We start from the raw sequence: 19,702 nt of genomic DNA on the forward strand, positions 1-19,702 counted from the left end.
CCCGTCATTTGATTCGCTGTGCGCGCACCTCACTTCTTCTTCTTGTTCTAATGTTACGCGAAATGCTCCAGCGCCTTAACTCATGCCCATATGAATGGATCGCCCACCGCACCTCATTTTTTGTTGTTATATTATATAAGGTGCTCGCAATGACACTCTTATCACATGATTGGTTTTAATTGAATGTGCAAAAAATATTAAGCAAAATACTCCGGCAGACCGTCGCTCCGTTCCCGCGTAACATTTAACGCCCCATCTGTAGAAAGAAGGGTGGAACACGAGCACTTCCCAGAAGGCCACACATCCTAGTACTACTCTCGCCCAAAATGCTTGATTGCGGAGTTCTGATGGGATCCGGTGAACTAGCGCTGGTATGATCGCAATCGTTTTAGTTTGCACCGCAAATACATATACCCTTCCCCTTCGCTCTCCCTTCCCATCATTTATTTCACTGTGGGCGCAACTCACCTCTGCTTCTAGTTCTAATATAGAGCAAAATGCCCCGGTGCCTCGACTCATGTCTATATGAAACACCCACCGCACCTCCTTTTTCATTGTTCTACTATGTAAGATGCTCGCAATGACACTCTCAACACGTGATGGGCTTTAATTGAATGCACGAAAAATATTAAGCAAAATGTCCCGGCGCCGTGACTCACGTTTGTGAATGAACTACCGGACCGTCTCTCTGGTCCCGCGTAACATTTAATGTCCCATCTACAAAAAGAAGGGTGCAACACGAGTACTTCCTAAGAGGTCACCCATCCTACTACTACTCTCACCCAAGCACGCTTGGCTGCGGAGTTCTGATGGGATCCGGTGAACTAGTGCTGGTATGATCGCACCCCTTCTAATTTGCACCGTAAAGACATATACCACTTCTCTTTCCCTCTCCCTTCCCGTCATTTGTTTCGCTGTACGTGCAATTCACCTCTATTTCTAGTTCTAATATCGAGCGAAATGCCCTGGCACCTCAACTCATGCCCATATGAACGGATCGCCTGCCGCACCTTATTTTTCGTTGTTCTACTATTTAAGATGCTCGCAATGACACTCTCATCACGTGATGGGCTTTAATTGAATGCATGAAAAGTATTAAAAAAAATGCCCTGGCACTGTGACTAACATTTGCGAATGAACAGGCGGACTGTCGCTCCAGTCTCCTGTAACATTTAACGCCCCATCTGCAAAAAAAAAGGGTGCAACGCGAGTGCTTCCCAAGAGGTCACCCATCGTTGAACTACTCTCGCTCAAGCACGCTTAATTGCAGAGTTCTGATGGATCCCGTGAACTAGTGTTGGTATGATCGCACCCCTTCTAATTTGTGTCGCAAAGACATATATCCCTTCTCCTTCCCTCCCCCTTCCCGTCATTTGTTTCGCTGTGCGCGCAACGCACCTCTACTTCTAGTTCTAATATCGAGCAAAATGCCCCGGTGCCTCGACTCATGTCTATATGAACGGAACACCCGCCGCACCTCCTTTTTTGTTATTCTATTAAGTAAGATGCTCGTAATAATAATCTTATCACGTGGTGGGCTATAATTGAATGCACAAATAATATTAAGCAAAATGCTCCGGCACTGTGACTCACGTTTGCGAATTAAGTGGAAACTGTCGCTCTAGTCCCGCGTAACATTTAATGCACCATCTGCAAAAAGAAGGGTGCAACATGAGAACTTCCTAGGAGATCACCTATCCTAGAACTACTCTCGCCCAAGCATGATTAACTACAAAGTTCGATGGGATCTGATGCATTAGTGCTGGTATGATAGCACACCTTTCATTCCGCACTGCAAATACATATACCACTTCTCCTTCCCTCTCCCCTCTCATCATTTATTTTGTTGTGCTCACACACCGTACCTATGTTTCTAGTTTTAATATCAAGTGAAATGCCAAGGCATCTCAACTCATGCCTAGATGAACAGACCGCCTGTCACAACTCTATTTTTATTGTTCTACTATGTAAGATAATCGTAATGACATTCTTATCTCGTGATGGAATATAAATGAATGCATGAAAAATATTAAGCAAAATGTCCAAATGCCGCGACTCACACTGGCAGACTATCGCTCCGGTCACGCATAATATTTAACGCCCCGTCCATAAAAAGACGGGTGGAACATGAGGACTTTGCAGGAGGTCGCCCATCCTAATACTGCTTTCACCAGAGCACGCTTAACTGTAGAGTTCGACAGGATCCGATGCATTAGTGTTGGTATTATTGCACCCCTTCCATTTCGTGCTACAAATACATATACCCCTTCTCCTTCCCTCCCCCCTCCCGTCATTTGTTTCGCTGTGCATGCACACTACACCTCTGTTTCTAGTTCTAATATCAAGCGAAATGTCCGAGCACCTCGACTCACACCTAGATAAACGGACCGCCTGTCGTACCTCATTTTTCATTGTTCTACTATTTAAGATGCTTGTACTGACTCTCTTACATGTGGTGGACTATAAATGAATGCACGAAAAATATTGAGTAAAATATTCTGGCACCATACTCATGCCGGCGAACTACGACTCCCATTGCGCATAACGTTTGACACCCCATCCGTAAAAAGACGGGCGCAACACGTGGACTTCCCAAAAGATCACCCATCCTAGTACTACTCTCGCCAAAACACGCTCAACTACGGAGTTCGTTGGGATCCGATTGCTATGCGCGAACATTGCACCTCTGCTTATAGTTCTAATATAGAGCAAAATGCTCCGGTGCCTCGACTCACGCCCAGATAAACGGACTGCCCCCTGTACCTCATTTTTTGTTATTCTACTATGTAAGATGCTCGTAATGACACTCTTATCACATGGCGAACTATAAATGAATGCACGAAAAATATTAAGAAAAATGACTTGCGTTGCGACTCACTCCAAGGGACAATGGCTTTGATCGCGCATAATGTTTAACATCCCGTCAGTAAAAAAATAAGTGGAACATGAGAACTTTCCAGGAGGTCACCCATCCAAGTAATACTTCCGTCTAAGCACACTTAACTACGAAATTCGATGGGATCCAGTGCATTAGTGCAGGTATGATCGCAGCACTTCCATTCCACGCTGCGAGTACATATACCCCTTCTCCTTTCCTCCTCCCTCCCGTCATTTGTTTCGTTGTGCGCACACACCACACCTCTATTTCTAGTTCCAATATCAAGCAAAATACCCCGACACCTCGACTCACGTCCAGATGAATGGATCGCCTGCCGTACCTCATTTTTCATTTTTATACTATGTAAGATACTATTATTGACACTCTTATCACGTGGTGGACTATAAATGAATGCACGAAAAATGTTAAGCAAAATTTTCAAGCCCCGCGACTCACACCGGCAAACTGTGGCTCTGATCGCACTTAACGTTTAACACCCCGTCTACAAAAAGATGGGTTCAACACGAGGACTTTCCAGGAGGTCACCCATCCTAGAACTAATCTCGCCTAAGCACGCTTGACTATAGAGTTCTGATGGGATCCTGTGCATTAGTGTTTGTATGATTGCAACTGTCTCATTCCCAACTGCAAATACATATAGCCCTTCTCCTTCCCCCCCCCCTCCCATCATTTATTTTGCTGTGCAGGCATACTGCATCTCTACTTCTAGTTCTAATATAGAGCGAAATGCAATCTCACTTCGACTCACGCCGAGAAGAACGAGGCCCGCTGCACCTCTTTTTTCATTGTTCTACTATGTAAGGCTCTCGTAATGAGACTCTTATTACGTGGTGGACTAAAAATAAGTGCACGTAAAAGATTAAGCAAAATATTTCAATGTCGCTACTCATTCTGACGAACTATGGCTCCGATCGCTCGTAACGTTTGGCACCAGGTTTTCAAGGTGTGTATGATTGCGGCAAGCTCTAAGTCATGGGTGGGGTAATTCTTCTCATGATTCTTTAACTGTCTGGACCCATAAGCTATGACCTTCCCATGCTGCATTAGGACACAACCCAAGCCTAGATAAAAGGCATCACTATAAACTGTATATCCCCCCGATCCACTCAGTAAAGCCAACACGGGTGCAATAGTCAGCCGCTTCTTTAATTCTGAAAAACTTCTTTCGCAGTCTTCGTTCCATTCAAACTTGGCATTTTTCTTTGTGATTCAGGTTAGGGGAGCCGCTAGACTAGAGAATCCTTTGACGAACCTGTGGTAATAACCTGCCATTCCTGGGAAGCTACGGATTTTCTTAACTCATGTCAACTTCTCCCAGCCAAGTACTGCTTCAACCTTTTCAGGATTAACTGATACTCCTTCCTTCGATATGATGTGTCCTAAGAAGGCGGTCTGCTCAAGCCAGAATCCACACTTACTCAACTTTTCATATAACATCTTTTTTTTGAGGACCTACAAAACTTGGGCAAGATGGTGAACATGTTCTTCTCTACTTTTTGAGTTTACTAAGATGTAATCGATGAACACGATAACAAATTGATCCAAGAACTCTCTGAAGACCCTGTTCATCAGATCCATAAAGATTGCCAGGGCATTGGTTAGCCTGAATGGCATGACCAGGAACTCATCGTGTCCGTACCTATTTCGAAAGGCCATCTTGGGGATGTCTTCTGTTCTTATTTTCACCTAATGGTAACCTGATCGCAGGTCTATTTTGGAGAAGACTTGTGCACCCTACAGCTGATCAAAGAGGTCATCAATCCTGGGAAGGGGATATTTGTTCTTGACTGTGACCTTGTTCAATCCTCTATAATTAATACACAGTCTCAATGTTCTATCTCCCTTCTTGGCAAAAATGACTCCGGCACCCCAAAGGGACACACTATGTCTAATAAAACCACTGTCTTGCAAATTAGTGATCTGTTTCCTCAACTCTTCCATCTCAATGCGGCTCATGCAGTAAGGAGAAACCGAAATGGGCTGGGTGCCTAGCTATAGGTCTATAGTGAACTCGACTTCCCTGTCCACTGGCAGTCTGGGTAGTTCGTCGGGAAACACATCTAGAAAGTCTCGGACTACCAGAATCTCTTGGATACAAATTTCCTTCTTGGGCTTGCCCTGTACCATATCCGGGTCGGCGTTGGCATCTTGCTGGGTGAGGTTGTAAACCCTACCCTGAAAAGGAGGTATTCCTTGGTTATGGTTCCTCGGGCACTCTCTCGCATAATGTTGGGCACTACCACATATGCGACAGGTGTTGTGAGGCGGTAGCATGATCGGTCCCCGTGATCCCTGCCACAGTGCTGGCAGATCTTTTCACGTGCTGCCCCTGGAGCCTGAGGAGGGGCCTGGATCACTGGTCTGGGCCTCTTATTTGGATGGACCGGCGCAGTAGGTGCTGGTCTGCGAGGTGGAGCTGAGGGTCAGTGACTCTCTACTGACTGAGGACGGGTGTTGAAACTCCTCTCCACGATCTGTGCCTTTGCTAGAACAGCTGAGTATGTCTTGAGCTCCAGTACCAATAAGTGTTGCTTGATCTCTGGGCGGAGGCCCCACTGGAATCTCCTGGCCTTCCTGCCCTCATCCATCAATGTCTCCAGGGAGTATCGGCCAAGCTCTAGAAACTTACTAGCATATTCTGATACCGTCATGTTTCCCTGGACCAGCTGAACAAACTCCATCTCCTTCAAGTGTCGGATGTTCTCAAGGAGATACTCCGCATGTAAGGCCGCTAAGAACTGCTCCCAAGTTGCTGGTGTAGGCAGGGTGGTCTGCTTGAGCTCCCACCAATGACCTGCTTCCCCTACCAGCATGTAGGAAGGAAGGGCAGCTCTCTACTCGGGAACCACTCCCAAGGTTTTGAAAGCTCTCTCAGTCTCCGCCAACCAGTACTGGGCATATTTGAAAGAGGACCCCCCTATAAAAGTGGAAGGGTTCAGTCTCCTGTACCTCTCTATGTAGCCTGGGTTGATTAAGGAAGGAGCTGGGTCCCGTGGAAGAGGGACTGGGCCCGGCGGGGGTAGACTGAGGGGCCCTGTGGTAGCACCTGATGATATAGTGGGGGCACCGGATTATACTGTGGCGGTGCCGGATAGTACGGTGGCTGGGGCACCGGTTCACATTGTGGCGGTGGTGCCGGGTGGTACTGTGGTGGAGAAGGATCGTGTCGGGGTGGCTGGGGATCCACTTGCTATAGCGGTGGCTCAACCTGTTGTAGTGGGGGAGGTTCAGGTAACTCCCTTCTCTCCTCTCGACCTTGTTGGGCGGCCATGATCCTTTCCAGCATCTCAAATATTCTATCCACATCTTTCCAAAGTGAATCATCCTGGGCTGCTCGGTTTAGTGGGGGTCTTCCTCTCCTCATTTCTCTGCACTTGTTTTTCACAAGAAAGAGTTGAGTAATGATTTATCGGTGGATATTTCTCTAAGTATTATTGTGTAAGGGATGAGTCCGAGGAACACGGCTCTGATACCAACTGTAACAGCCCCGGAAATAAAAATGAAAATGTATGTATTAAAAATTCTAAGTGCGGAAGCAAAATAAAAATTATGATTTACATCCCTTACACAATAACCATAAACGTATTCAACGTGAGAAAAAATAAGCTAATTAAAGAAAATACTCGAAATAAACACTATAAATAGAACTATAAAATCTTTAGGCGTCTAACTCGCCATCTTCCTGCGGAACTGGCTCGGGAACTACGTCCTCCTGATCTGAAATGGTTAAGTAAGGAATGAGCTATACTAGCCCGGTAAAGACATCACACTATCTCACTGTCACAGAAGTGAAGGTTGGTAGAAAATAAAAACGACCAATAGAGTATAACTTATAACAAACTCATTTATTAATAATAAAAACCTTTACTGTCCACTTACCTCGGTGAGATTTATGAAAATAACTTATGAAAACAATAACATTATAACCATCATAAAATCATATACACTTTGTAACATAACACATGTTATACTTTTGTACTTCAATAATCAGACAACAATTCTCCTCTTTTACCAGCCTAATAGTATCCATGGGGATCCATAGGGGGTCCCCGCTACACGTGAACCATCAACATTAATATCCTGATTCCAAGGCCGTCCACATACCCCGTCCAGTATGGGCGCCAAAATCATAAACCTCAATACCCCGTCCGATATGAGGGTGAAACGGACCGTCCCCATACCCCGTTCGGTATGGGCGCCAAAACACATCAAGTCTCCATACCCAGTCTGATATGAGAGACCACGTTCCCGGTAGGGTTCCCTATGGACCCAGTCCGTCCACCATCTCCTAGGATATCTAGTGAGGTTGTCGACTTTATCCATTTATCAATCTACATACCTTTTTTCATTTTTCTTGGTCTCAATTATCCAATCAAACATAAACACGTAAACAAATAATGAACACCAAGCAAGACGACAAAACATTGGGTTCACCATAATTCAAACCATAATAAATGAAACCGGGATTAATGCATACGAAACCATAAAATAACCACATCAAGTACCACACTACATTTAAAACTGTAAAATAGATCAAACAACAACTCATCGACAGATACACCAGATTCGGGCTCCATTAGCAACCTTAAGCAATTATACACATCCATTAATTTCACAAATATCGTTTTATCATTTATTGAACTTTAATACCGTGATAGAAAATAGGGTGAGAGATCCTTACTTATTTCGGGGTCTGAAATTGACTTTACACTGTGCCTACGGGCAGTCCCTAAATTCCCTGAATTTTCTCCCGGGAACTGAAACATGCTTTCGGTACCTGCGCGTGTCCCAAAAAAACTCAAAATCAGACCCAGGGCCCTTTCGACCAATATCGAAATTCTAGCACAGCGGCTCCGCCGTGCTCCGGCGACAACACCGACGCCCGCGGTGATGATCTGCCTCGGGTTGGCCGTTTTTGGCCGAATTCGGCCAAACTTGCATTGGTTCCTGCGATAAAACAACCCTAGGGCCCTCGGTGGGCCAAAAAATCACGAAAAATTGAGACTTACCAGCGGCGGAGCTCTTGGGTGCGGCGACTTCTCCGGCGCGAGTTGAAATTTCATGTTTTGCTCTGGTCAACCTGTAGAAAAAAGGACGGTGATCACAGTGGTGTAAAAATTGCATCGAATGGGAACCGAGAAGGACCTCATCGGAGGCAAAAATCGAGGGAAGCTGCGGGGGCGCCGCTGGACTTCGGTGGTATTTTTCGGCCGATCGGCCAGTGGTTTGGCTCCGATTTGGCCATAGGCGGATTCAGCATCGAAAAATGAGCCAAGGGGAGAAAATTTACCTCGTTTGGCAGTCAAAAAATCCTCCGGTGCGGCGGCGGGTGGCGGCTAGGGTTTGGGTTGGGTGTGGGTGAGGTTATTTATAACTTTCCCCTTTTAATCTCAGCCTTCAATCACGATTTAATCTGGACCGTCCGATCGCGATTAAAATGAGAATCAATCTGGGCCATCCATCGTGATGCGATCTGGGCTGTCCGTGCGTGATTCAATCTGGGCCATCCGCACGCGTGAGATCTGGGCCGTCCATGCGTGTGAGATCTGGGCAATCCGCACGAGTGAGATTTGGACCGTTCAATCGCGTGCACGTGGATCGCCCACGCGGCTCCGTCTCGCGTGGCCTCCCGCGTCAGCGTCCTTGCCACGTGGCGTGTTCTGGTTGGCCGAGGCTGCTGACGTGGCACAACTTTTCTAAATTGCATTTTGACATCCGATTTTCGATTTTCTTTTCAAAAACACCCCCAGAATCCAAATTTTCACAATTTTTTCCCAAAATCAATTTCAATTAAATCCCAAAAATAATTTTACCTTAATTTATTATTTTTATTATTTTTATTTCTATTAAATTAAATTAAAACCTTATAAATTAAATATTAAAATAAAATAAAATAAAACAAAAATTCTAATAAAAATTAAAATAAATTAAATAATAAAAAATACAAATTTTGGGTGTTACAGCACCTGTTTAATTTCGCGCTGCAAATACATACACACTCCTTCTCCTTTCTTCCCCCTCCCATCAATTGTTTCCTTGTACGTGCGTACTGCACCTCTCGTTCTCGTTCTAATATCAAGTAAAATGCCACGGAGCCGTTACTCACATTTGCGAATAAACCTGCAGACCATAATTCAAGTCGCGCGTAACGTCGAAAGAATCATTTGCAAAAAAATGGGTGGAACACGAGTACTTCCCAGGAGGTCACCCATCTTACTACTACTCTCGCCCAAGCAAACATAACTGCGGAGTTTTGATGGGATCTGGTGCATTAGTGCTAGAATGATCACCTGTTTCATTTCGCACTTCAAAAACACACAAACCTTCTCCTTCCATCCCTACTCCCATCATTTGGTTTCTTGTGCGTGCACACTGTACCTCTGCTTCTCGTTCTAATATCAAGTAAAATGTCCCAACGTCGTGACTCACATTTGCGAATAAACCAGCGGACCATAGTTCCCGTCGCGCGTAACATCGAGCGATCCATCTAAAAAAAATGGGTGCAACATAAGGACTTCCCAAGAAAATGGGTGAAATATAAGGACTTCGCAAGAGGTCACCCATCCTAGTACTACTCTCGCCCAAGCAACCTTAACTGTGGAGTTCTGATAGAATCCATTGCATTAGTGCTGGTATGATCGCTCATGTCTCATTCTGCGATGCAAATACATACACTCTTTCTCCTTCCATCCCCCCTCCCGTCATTTGTTTCCTTGTGCGTGTTGCAAATACATACACTTTTACTCTCGCCCGAGCAAACTTAAATGTGGAGTTCTAATTGGATCCGGTACATTAGTGATGGTATGATCACACCTATTTTATTCCGCTCTGTAAATATATACACTCCTTTTCATTCCCTCCCCCCTCCCGTCATTTGTTTCCTTGTGTGTGCACACTGCACCTCTCCTTCTCGTTCTAATATCGATTAAAATGCCCCCATGCCGTGACTCCCATTTGCGTATAAACCAGTGGACCATTACTCCAGTCGCGCGTAACATCAAAGGACCTATCTAAAAAAAAATGGGTGCAACACGAGTACTTCCCACGAGGTCACCCATCTTAGTACTACTCTCGCCCAAGCACACTTAACAGCAGACTTCTGAAGGGATCCGGTGCATTAGTGCTGGTATGATCGCACCTTTTTTATTTTGTGCTGCAAATACATACACTCCTTATCCTTCTCTCCCCCCTCCTGTCATTTGTTTCCTGGTGCGTGCACATTGCACCACTATTTCTCGTTCTAATATCAAGTAAAATGCGCCGGCACCGTGACTCACATTTGCGAATAAACCAGTGGACCATAGTTCAGGTCGCGCGTAACGTTGAGCGACCAATCTGCAAAAAAATGGTTAAAACACGAGGACTTCCCAAGAGGTCACCCATCCTAGTACTACTCTCGCTCAAGCACACTTAACTGCAGAGTTCTTATGGGATCCGGTGAATTATTGATGGTACAATGGCATCTGTTTCATTCTACGCTGCAAATACACACACTCCTTCTATTTCCCTCCCCCCTTCCGTCATTTTTTTCCTTGTGCATGCACACTGCACTTCTCCTTCTCGTTCTAATATCAAGTAAAACGTTTCGGTGTCATCACTCACATTTGCAAATAAACCAGCAGAACATAGTTCCAATCGTGCGCAATGTCGAACGACCCATCTGCGAAAAAATGGGTGCAACACGGGGACTTCCCAGGAGGTCACAACTCTTAGTACTACACTTGCCCACGCACATTTAACTGCGGAGTTCTAATGGGATCCGGTGAATTAGTGATGGTATGATGGCACCTGTTTCATTCTGCGCTGCAAATACATACACTCCTCCTTCCCTCCCCCCTCCCGTCATTTGTTTCTTTGTGTGTGCACATTGCACCTCTACTTCTCGTTCTAATATCAAGTAAAATGTCTCGGTGCCGTGACTCACATTTGCAAATAAACCAGCGGACCATAGTTTTAATTGCGCGTAATGTCGAACGCCCCATCTGAAAAAAATAGGTGCAACACATGGACTTCCAAGGAGGTCACGACTTCTAGTACTACACTCGCTAAAGAAAATTTAACTGCGGAGTTAGGATGTGATCCGGTGAATTAGTGATGGTATAATGGCACCTGTTTCATTCTGCACTACAAATACATAGACTCTTTCTCTGTCCCTCCCCCCTCCCATCATTTGTTTCCTTGTGCGTGCAAACTGCACCTCTCATTCTCGTTCTAATATCAAGTAAAATGACCTCGCGCCGTGACTCACATTTGCGAATAAATCAGCGGACCGTAGTTCCAGTCGCGCATAACGTCGAACGACCCATCTGTAAAAAAATAGGCGCAACACGAGAACTTCCTAGGAGGTCACCCATTCTAGTACTACTCTCACCCAAGAACACTTAACTACGGAGTTCTAACGGGATCCGGTGCATTAGTGCTGGTATAATGGCACCTATGTCATTATGCGATGCAAATACATACACTCCTTCTCCTTCCCTCCCCCCTCAAGTCATTTGTTTCATTGTGTATGGACACTGCACCTCTCCTTCTTGTTCTAATATCAAATAAAATGCTCTGGCACTGTGACTCACATTTGCGAATAAACCAGCAGACCATAGTTTCAGTCGCGCGTAATGTCGAAGGACCCATCTGTAAAAAAATGGGTGAAACACGAGGACTTCCTAGGAGGTCACCCATCCTAGTACTACATTCACCCAAGCACATTTAACTGCGGAGTTCTGATGGGATCCGGTGAATTAATGATGGTATGATGGCACCTGTTCCATTCTGCGCTAGAAATACATACACTCCTTCTGCTTCGCTCCCCCCTCCCGTCATTTGTTTCCTTATGCATGCACACTGCAACTCTCCTTCTCGTTATAATATCAAGTAAAATGACCCTGCGCCGTGACTCACATTTGTGAATAAACCAGCGGACCATAGTTCCAGTTGCGCGTAACGTCGAACGACCCATCTGTAAAAAAACGGTTGTAATACGAGGACTTTCCAAGAGGTCACCCATCCTAGTACTACTCTTGCCCAAGCACACTTAAATGCGGAGTTGTGATGGGATCCAGTGCATTAGTGCTGGTATGATCGCACCTGTTTTATTATGTGCTGTAAATAAATACACTCCCTCTTCTTCCCTCCCCCCTCCCGTCATTTGTTTCCTTGTGCGAGCACACTACACATCTAATATTAAGTAAAATGCATCGGTGCCATGACTCTCATTTGCGAATAAACTAGCAGACCATAGTTCTAGTCGTGCGTAACATCGAACGACCCATCTGTAAAAAAATAGGTGCGACACGAGTACTTCCCAATAGGTCACCCATCCAAATACTACTCTCACCCAAGCACACTTAACTTCGGAGTTCTGATGGTATCCGGTGAATTAGTGATGGTATAATGGCACCTGTTTCATTCAGCACTGCAAATACATACACTCCTTCTCCTTCCCTCCCCCCTCTCGTCATTTGTTTCCTTGTGCGTGCACACTGCACCTCTACTTCTCGTTCTAATATCAAGTAAAATGCTTCGGCACCTTCACTCACATTTGCGAATAAACTAGTGCAACATAGTTTGAGTCGCACTTAACATCGAGTGACCCCTTTGCAAAAAAATGGTTGCAACATGAGTACTTCCGAGGAGGTCACACATCCTAGTACTACTCTCGCCCAAGCAGATTTAAATGCGGAGTTCTAATGGAATCCACTGAATTAGTGCTGGTATGATCGCGTATATTTCATTTTGCACTGCAAATACATACACTCCTTCTCATTTCCTCCCACCTCCCATTATTTGTTTCCTTGTGCGCGTACACTGCACCTCTCCTTCTCGTTCTAATATTAAGTAAAATGCATCGGCGACGTGACTCACATTTTCGAATAAACCAGTGGATCAAAGTTCCAGTCGTGCGTAACATCGAACTACCCATCTGCAAAAAAATGGGTGCAACACGAGTACTTCCCAGGAGGTCGCCAATCCTAATACTACTCTCGCCCACGTACACTTAACTGCGGAGTTCTAATGGGATCCATTGAATTAGTGCTGGTATGATCGCACCTGTTGACCTTCTGGTTTTCTTAAGATAAAAAATCCTCTAACAAATTATTTACTTCTACAACATTTTTTTTAATTTTTAGAAGATGAGTTTTATGGGAATTGGGAATTCTTGATGAAGATGGTGAGTGCTATTGGAACAATGAAGCTTAAAAGGAAAAGTAAAGTAAGGAAAATGAGATAAATGGAATAGATTAGAATATTTTCTGCTAACTAATTTTGTAATTTTGTAATTTTTGTCTTTAGAAGACAAATTTAATGGAAATAGTTAACCAAGTCTACCCTCTTCACATTTAAGTAAACATATTTATATTTATAAAATATGTATATATAAAGTATATATAAAAGAAATGTGTGGTATCCTTGAATTTATTTTTTTATTTATCATAATCCTTATATTTAAGAGAATTTTACTAAAATTGCTAAATGAAATGAATAATCTGATTTAGTAGAAACTAGTGATATGATATTGGCTTTCTTTTAAATGTATGCAAATATTATTTCTTAAAAAATAATGGTTTATAAAAGAATTGGATGTTTTTTCTAGTACTCAAAATTCTTCGGTTCCAAAAAAATGAGATAGTTAAATTCTTTTTTAGAGATAAAATATAAAATTATTAAATAGATTGGTAGTAAGCCATAACCAAATAATGGTGCATGGTCAAAGATCGTCTTAGCCTAAAAAAATAGTATATCCTATATAAATGGTAAAACAAGCAAAAACGATTTTCTCAAAGTTTTATTGAAGTGACTATAAAGTCTTAACTATCCCTAAAGTCTATCTTTGTTATATAACATCTTATCACTCTTTAAAAAAAATCTTTCTTTTGATGGAATGACTAATATTAAAGTAATATATCTCATAAGTAACTCAATCTAATATGCTTAAATTAAGTGTATTTGATTCATTTATCATAATTCGTTAAAAAATAGTAAATGGACAATTATATATCAAATTTAAATCAATAGATGATTAGTATTATTGAAAGGTTCATAAATAGATATTCGAGTTTGTTTCAAGGTTGTCCAGGAATTGAAAAGCTTGTAATAATAATATGCAACATTATGATCAATTTTAAGAGCATTTTTCTTAGGAGTTACAATAACCAATTTCCCAAGTTGATTATTTTTCTCAAAAAAAAAAAAAAAAAACTCCACCAGCTCTATTTCATGCTCATCAAACTTATAATATGATATATTGTTAAACTTAATCTTGTATGGATCAGGAACAACCTTATAAAGTTCGTTCTTCTAGTGAAGCTCCCAGTAAGATGTGTGAAGGAAATTGAAGCCATTCGATTGCAATAATAATTTTAATTTTATCCATCTAGTTAGTAATTTATCATAAAGAAAACCATCAAAGAAAAATGCATCTACAATGGAAAATGATGTTGGTATGGATGGCACAACTGAAGCCTTACCGAGTGAAAATAAGTGCAACATGGTCCTAGGTTCCATAAGATTTTGCTGGTACAAATCTTCTCCAAAGCTTCCTTGTAATGCCTCGCAATCAAAATGTTTAGGGCATTACTACAAACTGTCTCTACCTTCTGATATTGTATCTAAAAAATTTAATCATTCAACGTAAGGTAATCAACATCTCGTTCTAATGTGTCCATGAAAACATGACCTCATTCACATCCATACTATAATGCCCCATAATAATTTGGATGAGGTGTCAATGACACTGTCATATTAATCAATTTTATAACATCACTTCTCAACATAAAGCAATTGGAATTTCATTTCCAATATATGTCTAACAAAAATTCATCCACGACATCACAATAAGTACATAATCAATAATTATCACATGTAGTCATTATTCCATCATTTGGCACACAGACAAGTAGCTGATTACCTCTGACGCAAACATAGAGCATAAATCTGCAAAATAATTTTGAACTCCTACTATGATCACTTATGTGGCCTCAGTTAAGGACACACACGCACCCACATATATTGCCCGTATCACAGCTACTGTTATATAATGAGTATATATATATTTGACAGCACATTTATTCCTACTTTCCTATTTTTTTAAGAAAAAAACCACCCCCGCTACTCATTACCCTTTTTTCTTGCTATTTTACCATTTTGTTTTTATATTTTCTCTTCTCAATTTTTTCATTTTCCCCACTTTTCTACAACAACCCATCCCAAACATCAATTTTCCTTTCTCATCTGTAAACCCATACTCAATTGGCTCATAACCTACAGATCGATTTGCAGACAAGGTAATAGTATTGAGTATCATCCATAACATATTGCTTAGACCTACTGACCTTCTGGTAATCCCCTTCCAACTTTACATTACTACTCAATCAAATATCATTATAAAATCATAACAGAATGCAAAATAAACGACCCTTACCAGGCCACTCACATCAATTTTATTAACACATGCAACATGTATATCAGGTGTCACCACATGCATTTATTTATCAAGCATATCTCAGCCACTAGTCAGCCACACATTCACACGTAGTTATTTTGCACACTAGAAATAACCAACAAATTATTCAGGTTCTATTTCCCTAACTTAGGCTCAGTTCCCCTACAGGCCCGCTCATATTTCCTCACACTAAACTCTTATACATTCTCCATATTTGCTATCCCTCTTCATTAGTTTTCCTCTATTTGGGTTCGTGGTTTTCTATTCTGTTTTACCTTTTTCTCCTACTCAGTTTTTGTATAAGGATAGGACATTTGTCTTATCTTTTGTCTCTATGTTGGATCAAGGCCTACAATTTCCCTTTTCCCCGATTTCTCCTTATCATAGCCTACTTGTTCTCTTCCTTCTCCACTTCTTAGTATCCATTCATGCTCTCTCCTCAACCGACTATTTTATTCAGTTCTCCCAACTCAACCCCTTTAGATGTGGTCATTTTTAAAATATATTTAGTTGATCACAAAATTTGATTTAACTAACATTACTCTTACCTTCAACAGCCTCCACTGATTCAGTATTTACACACAACTTCCCTATTTCATAATAATATTCATGTAAATGTATGTAAATAAATCATATGATGCATAATTCATAGTCCTACTATAATATTTCACTTCATTCTCTCACTTTCCCAACTCCTCATCATGCATTCATCATCCAAAACAAGGAATGGAAATACACATTTCAAATTCAGTGTTTAAAATTCAAATTTGTCTTACCTCTTGCTTCCAAATGAATGTTCGTCTACGGTAGTGGTCCTTCTCATCCCCACAATTTTTGATGAGAATTCCTCATTTTAATCCTCCTTGAGTCGTCCTACATGTCTTCTCTTCGCTCAACTTCTTTGCTCTCATTCTCTCTTTCAGCCTTTCTTTCTCGCCACCCTCTCCTTCACATCGCCCTTCTTCTATCTAGAGTTCCTTTTTTCTTTGACGGAAATAAAAAGAGCAATCTATATGGGGTAATTGGTTGTTTGATCCCCACAATAGATCTACAAAGTTGATTATTATTATTATTATTATTTTGGATCTTTTTTTTAATTCCCAAGTTTCTCTTCCCTATTTAATCCTTATAATGTAGTCCCCATATATTTTCCTATTACTCCCTTCTTTATCAAGCTTCCTTGAATTTATTTTTTTGATTTATTATAATCTTATTATTTAAAAAAAATTTACTAAAATCCTTAAATGAAATAAAAAATCTGATTTAGTAGAAACTAGTGATATGCTATTAGTTTTCTTTTAAATATATATATTATTTTCTAAAAAATAATGGTTTATTAAAGAATTGGATGTTTTTCTTAATATTCAAAGTTCTTGGGTTCAACAAAAATGAGATTATTAAATTTTTTTTAGAGTAAAAGAGAAAATGATTAAACAGATTGGTAGTAAGCCACTACTAAAGAATGGTACATAGTCAAAGATAGTCTCTGCCTAAAAAATTAGTATATCCTGTATAAATGGTAAAAAAGCAGAAGAAATTTTCTCAAAGTTCTATTGAAGTCACTATAAAGTCTTAGCTATCACTAAAAACTATCTCTATTACACAATATCTTATCACTCTTTAAAGAAAATATTTCTTTTGATTAGACGACTAATATTGTAGTAATATATCTCATTAGTAATTCAATCTAATATGCTTAAACTAAGCATATCGGATTCATTTATTATAGTTCATTAAAAAAAATAGTAAATGCACAATTTCATGCTCCTTAAATTTTTAACCTGATATCTTGCAAGATCAAGAACCAACATATCAAATTCGTTCTTCTAGTGAAGCTCCTAGTGAGATGTGTGAAGGAAATTGAAGCCATTCAGCTGCAGTAATAATTTTAATTTTATCCATATAGTTAGTTATTTATCATAAAGAAAACCATCCAAGAAAAATAAATCTACAATTAAATTAATGGAAAAGGATTTTGGTATTGATGGCACAAGTGAAGCCTTACCGAGTGGGAATGAATGCGACACAGTCTTGGGTCCAATAAGATTTTGCTGGCACAGATCTTCTCCAATGCATCCTTCTTTAGACCTTATGGCCTAAGATTTAGATTGTAGAAAATACTAACATTGAAGATTTAGATTTTATATTTGTGCCTGAAGATCAAGAAGAATATAAAGAAACTTTTTTTGTTCTTTCTTCGAATGAATAGAAGTTAAGTGCGTACCATTGAGTTTAATCTATAATAAATAACTTGAGAGGTTACATAAACTTTGGAAAACTAACTTTTCGCTATACCTCCTTGTTGCACCAGTCAAGAAGACTAAGTTTAATTAAGGAATAATTGAATGATGATGGGAAGATAAATGAGATACGATTAATTAATTTATATATGCCATGAAAATTGTAGATTTTATTATACTATAATTTATAAAAATTTTGAAATTACATAAAGAATCTATGGCTATTTGAAAAGTAGTTTCATTTTTTAAAATCTTTAACTTAAATGAATCAATCACGTGATTTTATTATATTTATATGATATCTTACTTAATATATATAAAATTAATTAAAAACAATGATTTGATTAATTCTATGGTCGCCAGCTATATTAAAATTAACTTTTGAATTTTAATCCATGCGCTAAAGAACTTATTTGTCATTTATTTTTTTTAAAGTTAAAAAAGATAATTCTATTGAGATAAAGATAGAAGTTTATCACCACACTTAATGTAAAAAGCCATGTTATATAAAAATGTCAACTGTACTTTACGATAATGTGATTAGTTATTTTAATGCAATATCTCTACTTTAAATCATGTATTCATATACCAATATATAAAGATTTCTTAGTAATTAACCTTAAAAACTTGATCTAATTGTTAACAAAAAATTTTAAATACCTTTTAACATCCTACTCAAAGTATAGTGTAATATAAAATCCTAAGTTTATAATGATAACATTGTAAAATACATAGAGAAGGTAACCAACTTTTTAAGATACTTCTTCTATACATCAATCAAAGGGATTAACTAATTATTGAAGAACAATTACAATGTGAGAAGAGAATAAATGTGTTGGGTTGATTACTTTGTGCAGGCTGTGAAAAATGTAAGTCTTATTTTATACTATAACTTATAAAATCTTTGAACTCAAATAAAAAATTGTGGCTATGTAAAATGTTATTTCTTAAAAAAAAAATTCATATAGCTATTTGGGACTTGATATTATTGTACTTATTAGATATATTTCTAAATTTATATAAAATTCTTATGAATATTGACTTTATTAGTTTTGTGGCTGCCATTATAGTACAAAATGAGTCACCTCAAATAAAATTTACTTTTGAATTTAATCTTTATGCAGAAGAACAAATTAACCATTTACTTTGAAAAGTCAGAAATAATTTTATTAAGATAATGTTAAAAATTTATATATTTTTAAAAATATTTTTTTCAATTTTTAGAAGATGAGTTCATGGGAATTCAGAATTCTGGATAAAGATGGTGAGTGCTATTGGAACTATGAAGCTCAAAAGGAAAAGTGAAGGAAGGAAAATGAGATAGATGGGATAGCATTAAATATTTTATGCTAACTATTTTTTAATTTCATAATTTTTATCTTTAGAAGACCAATTTAATGATGAATGTTAACCAAGTCTATCCTCTTCACATTTCTTTACCATGCTAGACATACATAAGTATGTATAGTTATTACCTTGATGATAGATTAAAATTAGATAGTTAAGTGCTAAGCTTTCAAAATATAAATAAATTTATCGATCATATAAGTATGACACCATAAAATTTTGTTAAAAAATTATAGAAACAAAACTTAGATGTTCATAATCAGTTAATAATTTTTTATTTCAAATTAGTGATTTAAGAATAAAAATACATAAAAAAATTAGCTAATTTTTTAAATTTAAAGGTAAAAATGTTTCACATTTTTTATGTACACATATGTTATGATAAAGTGTGCGGTAAAGTTGAATTTATTTTTTTTAATTTTGATATATTATTATTATATAAGAGAACTTCATCAAAATCCTTATAAGATATAATGATTATGATTAGATAGAAATTTGTGATAAGTAACTAAATGTTTTTTGTCTTCAAATACATTTGTTATTTTCTAAGAAATAATAGTTTATTAAACAATTGGATATTTTTACTAATACTAAAAAGTCTTGACTTGATGAAAAATGTGATCATTAATTTTTTTTTTGTTAAGTATGAATGCTTGATGAACATATTAAATTTTTTATTTTATCACTAAATCTCATTAGTTCTTTTCATTGATGGTGTGGTTTTTATTAATTAATGTGATATATTTTTTGTTTCTTTCGAAAAATTTACTATATTTT

The 19,702-nt window shown here is 39.1% G+C and overlaps 5 pseudogenes; all 5 read right to left on the reverse strand.

Moving 5' to 3' along the window:
• Nucleotides 1–728: 728 nt before the first annotated feature.
• On the reverse strand, nt 729–847 carry LOC148255888 (5S ribosomal RNA; annotated as a pseudogene).
• Nucleotides 848–9,920: 9,073 nt separating this feature from the next.
• On the reverse strand, nt 9,921–10,039 carry LOC148255889 (5S ribosomal RNA; annotated as a pseudogene).
• A 1,177-nt stretch (nt 10,040–11,216) lies between these two features.
• LOC148255890 (5S ribosomal RNA) lies at nt 11,217–11,335 on the reverse strand (annotated as a pseudogene).
• An 844-nt stretch (nt 11,336–12,179) lies between these two features.
• LOC148255891 (5S ribosomal RNA) lies at nt 12,180–12,298 on the reverse strand (annotated as a pseudogene).
• Nucleotides 12,299–12,829: 531 nt separating this feature from the next.
• LOC148255892 (5S ribosomal RNA) lies at nt 12,830–12,948 on the reverse strand (annotated as a pseudogene).
• Nucleotides 12,949–19,702: the final 6,754 nt, after the last annotated feature.

The sequence above is a fragment of the Carica papaya genome, chromosome 5, assembly GCF_054855325.1.
Source record: "Carica papaya isolate Zhongbai chromosome 5, ASM5485532v1, whole genome shotgun sequence".
NCBI classification, from domain to species: domain Eukaryota; kingdom Viridiplantae; phylum Streptophyta; class Magnoliopsida; order Brassicales; family Caricaceae; genus Carica; species Carica papaya.